The sequence below is a fragment of the Lycium ferocissimum genome, chromosome 7 (genome assembly GCF_029784015.1).
Source record: "Lycium ferocissimum isolate CSIRO_LF1 chromosome 7, AGI_CSIRO_Lferr_CH_V1, whole genome shotgun sequence".
NCBI classification, from domain to species: Eukaryota; Viridiplantae; Streptophyta; class Magnoliopsida; order Solanales; family Solanaceae; genus Lycium; species Lycium ferocissimum.
Window position 1 is genome coordinate 2,925,601 of NC_081348.1, and position 5,236 is coordinate 2,930,836.

Genomic DNA, 5,236 nt, shown 5'->3' on the forward strand with positions numbered 1-5,236 from the left:
TTTCATCTCTTTGGGATTTCTTGACTCAATGACTTTAACGGGGTTTCATACACTTGATTCTTGTTGGTTTGATGAAGTTGAGCATCAATTTCCTTTGGATTCTTGTGGTTGAAGTGTTTGGAGTGTTCTAGAGTTTTCTTGAGTTGTGGAGGAGTGAAGATGAAATGAAAATGAAATGAGGAGAGGTCCCTTATATTAATTCATCATCAGTCCCGACCGAGATCTACGGACCAACATACGGTCCGTATGTTTTCTCAAGCCGTATGTTTGGCCGTAGATCTGGTCCAGCGAGACATGGTATACCGGGCTGGGATCTCTTGTTGGACATACGGTCCATACATTTTATACGGCTAGTATGTCTGGCCGTAGGTTTGCCCAGTTTTCCGAGACTTGTTCTCGTCGATTCGTTTGATCTCCGATCCTTATGAAACCTTCTTAACACTTGTTTATCACTTCATTATAAATATAAGGGACATTATAACTCTTCCTTAAGGCATCATTAAAACACCATTAACTCCATACTCGTAATTTTGCCCGACACACTCAACTTATAACTCGCTTCCCTTAACAACTTTCTTTCCTTAACTCGAATGTCTTTGGAAATCTTAATTAGGGCCATCAAATACTATTTCTTACTTGTCCAAACCTTGTATACATCATGCCCCTCGTTAATCTATTCGTTATGCGCTAAGGGGAAATTTTTGAGGTGTAACATTGACATACCTTTTGGTCTCCTTAACTACTCAACGTTTATCCTTCCAAGCTTGTAAATCTACATATAAACCATTCATATTATTATTAGGCTCATTGTCACATGCTTATCTTAAGCCTTCAATTTAAATCCATTTAGAATCTGCCGAAATTCGGGCAGCATCTCCCCTGTTTATACGCCTAACCCGAAATCATAATATCAACAACCAACAACAACAATACCAATACTTAGATGAAGAGGAGTGGAGAAAAATGAGGTTTAAGGTCAAATTTTGCCTTTAAATAGCTTCTAGAGGTCGGTTTCCTTTGCGCGTTCACGCACCGTAGCTGTGTGTTCGCCTAGGGCAATCCCCTGCTCCGCCCGCCTAACTTGTAACGTCCATAATTCTCTACTCTGACGTTGTATCGACGAACGGTTTGTTGCATTGGAAACTAGACTTCATGAACTTCAATTTAGCCTTTTGATATACCTCAAAACTCCTCATATACTAAAAGATATTCTTCCCTCAAGTGGGGCCAAAATTGCCCCTCAAACTTTCTCTAAAATCCAACAAACTGAATTTTCGTAGTTCACTTGCCCTCCAATCCTTCCGTAACTTATTATATGAACTTAAACCACCCTCATAACCATAAGATAAGCGCATACAATCGTATATATCCTTAAAAGCAACTCCAGAGTCCAATCCTTAAAATAACCAACACTTATAAATCTCAACGTACAGAACTACGGGGTGTAACAATTTGTCCTCATAAATAAGAAGAAACATGTATTTTATGTATGATAGATTCAACCTAAATTAGCCCATTTATAAGGGAACTACACTCAACTTTTTCAAAAAGGAGAGAACTTAATATGCAAATAATAAAAGACAGATTTTTGCGGGAATTAACACTAAATAAATAGTTCATGCAAATACCCACACATTGGAATTCGAAGGTCAACCGTATAGTACGGATCTTTAATACTAGGGTGCCTAACACCTTCCCTAGGGGATCACCAGAATTATTACCTAGAACTTTAGATTAAGAAGGATTTTTCACGACGAATGAATAAACCCTTCAAAATCGATTTTTCTAATTTTCTAAAAATTAGGTGGCGACTGTTTTAAAACAAAGTTTGAAAGAGCAACAACGATTTCGAAGTAGCTTTTCTGAGCACTAACCCCGCCCGCGAAAATGCGAACCATTACAGATGGCGACTGTGCTGGGGACTTAAAGGTTCTAACCATAAGGGTTTCAATATAATGTGGGTATACTTGCCTTAACTTTATGTGTTTATTCGCGAATATCAACTGTCATTACATGCATATCATAACTCCGCCCCTCCTGACATTTATTTTACACTTTGTTCCAAAGGCGACTTCGCGGAGCACGTGGTTGTACCTTCACTAAAAAATCAAAACACTTCTTTTGAAACCGTTATGAGGCGGGGTTGGTTCGTGTTCATCCAACAGCCCTAACGGTTCAGCCCCAGTTGTCCGCTCGGGTTCCCGATCTTTGTAAAAACTCACCCTAGCAAAACTAGGATAGAGCAAAGCCAAATCCTCGCTGAACTAGGGCATTCATACTTAGACGAGCTTTGGGCATCTCAGACCTACCCAAAGCTTATTAAGGAAGACTACCCTGTGTCCTGACGACCTATGACCCGAAGAACACCGCATCTCATTTATGTGCTATGTGGAAGCATGCTTGGTGCCTATATGATGAATATTGACCCTGTGGGGGTGGGGGAACAAGACGTTGTGATTCGACGTACCGGTATGCCCATTCGCGATGTAAACCAATACAATATTTACATGGATCTGAATGTTGACTGCGAAAATCGTCATTACGCTCTATTAAAAGGTGGGGCTTCAAATCGTCTAGCACGAATTCACTGTTATCGGTTGAGGAATCACCGGAATAGTTGTTATGATTTGAGTTGTCATCACTGCTGCTATTCGGCTCCTTTGGAAAGAATACCGACCAATCTACATTTCTACTATTCGACATTGAATTTTTAGTGGTTTTCTAAGTAGCAAAAGGCTACTTATATAGGTATCAAACTCAATAGGTTGTGGGATCATTACTATGACCCCACCTACCTACTTTATTTAAGACAAATACTGATAATATCATGAGGAATCATCGTCATCGGACAACTCACAGTTCGAGTCCCACTTGGATGTGATGTAACCATTTCGACTATATCCGGGCCTAATGAAATGTATTTGCATTTGGTTATTCTCGTCACGAAAACGATTAAGAGCAAAATTAAACTTTTGTGGAATGCCACGAAGCATTAACATAGCACTTTTTTTGGCCGTTTAAGCCCAAATGCCCTCAAGTTTTGTTCCAGTGTTGCAGCCTCCCTAACACGTCAATTCCACTCATCTCTCGTTGTATTATTGTAAAGTTGATCGGATCTCTTGTTCGAGTTATTCGAGTATTCAAATTGTTTCGCAATTCCCATGTGCTACCCATTGCGTCGAATATGTCTCTTGGAGAGAACGATGTAAGACGACTAATAATTTCAAATTGGTTAAAAAAAATGACATAATAGCTCGATTTTGTGTGGTTGGTAGTTTGTATCAATTACGTTATATGACACTCGTTAGCATTGTGTTGTCAATCAGTGCATTTTGTTGTCAATATAACACTCCCTGACACGTTTCTAAATGACAACTCTGATTAACAACACAATGCATGTGTTTGACCACTTTAGTGCACCCTTAATGCAGTAAATTACTGCGTTATGCAAGTATAACGTAGCAATTTCATGCGTTATGCAAGCATATGCAAGTATAGTTGATTTGAAGTAAAGTTTCATTTGAGCTAAAATCAGTAGATTCTACTGCTCAACCGTACTTGATTTGACATAAAGTTGCATGACACACTAATTTCATGTGTCATTTGATACAAACACATTCAAACCCTATATAATAACGATTTTGGATGAAAGGAAAACACAAAATTTTATCCAACATCTACATTTTATTCAATTTCTAAGTTTCATCCAACTTCTGCATTTTGTACTTCTAAATTAGTCAAAAATGGGGGATGTTCCAACTGTTAGGGTTGCTTTGTTTTGGGACGGAGAAATGATATTCGAGTCTAATAGTCTGCGTTATGACTCTCCCCCAAAATACCATGTTCAGTTTCCACTTAACTTAAAATACTCAAAACTACTCCAAGCCTTGTATAGTAGACTAAATGTTAGTAGGCGAGAATTTCATTTAACTATAATTAGGATATATCTATTTTTTTTTACACTGCAAGGTTTAGTTAGTTATGGACAGTGGCATATTGTAGACGATAACAATGATGTTGATTATAATATTTAGAGGTTATACACCTGATATGAATCATATCGGGCAGTCCTCTCAATCAGGATGGAACATCCTCAGCCTATCCAGCTATTGAAAATGATGCTTCTTCCTCTAGTTTCAGTGTAGTTGATTACTATCGGTACATCTACTTTTTTAACAACAATAGTATTATATTTGAAGTTTAGTAGTTAATATATTTTATTTATTTTCTATAGGAAAAGACTTGGTATGGATGGTGTTGATTATCCGAATCATATAGAGACATCATCGAGTGATAGTGATGAAATACCTAATGTGGAGGAAAGTGAGGATGAGGATGAGGATGAAAGGGAGGTTGAGGATATTAATCCTAAAAATCAAGTAGAAATGTTAGAAGCAATGATGAATAGTCCGTCACACCATGAAGAACTGAATTCACAGCACCCATTTCACCAGCAAGAGTCGATGCCATAGAGCAAATTTTACCAGTAAGAGTCGATGCCGCAAAGCGAATTTCAGCGACAAGAACCGACCCCGGTCCAGTGGCATTCTAATTAGATTCCCTATCTTGATCATCTTCAAGATCGCCCTGATGCCCTTGTCATTACTAGGGATCACGATCATAATCATCGAAGATTGTGGAAAGAACCAGTCAATTTTTTGAAACAAGATGCTCATATTGAAAAAGACATGTTTTTCAACTCGAAAAAGTTATTGCAAAGGTCTAAAGATTTATTTTATCCAGGGGATGAGGGAGTTCAAAGTTAATGATTCCGCTCGAACATATTTGTGATTGGTTTGCGGGCAAAAAAAATTAAGGTTGTCAATGGATGCTCCGTGGCAAGGAGACTGCTGATAAGATGTGGACTATTTTAAAGTTTTACGCAAAGCACACTTGTGATACGTATGATTGTTGCTGTGTTAGTAGGAGACATTTCACAAGGCCCACGGTACCCCCTTCGCCTAATATTATTTTAATTTTGATGTTAATATGAGGTTCCTCGTTTCTATATGCTAGTATTTCAACTTTTTTGGGTTCAAAATTAAAGAATGCATTATAGTCGTTAAGAAAATATATCGCAAAACCATAAGTAGGCGAAAGGCATATCTTGGATGTAGGCGTGCACATGAGATTATTTATGGCAATTGGGATAACTTTTTCAAGACGTTGCCGAAATATATGGTAGCTCTTCAACGGTTCAATGTTGGTACTGTTGTTGAATGGCAACTCAAGTCGA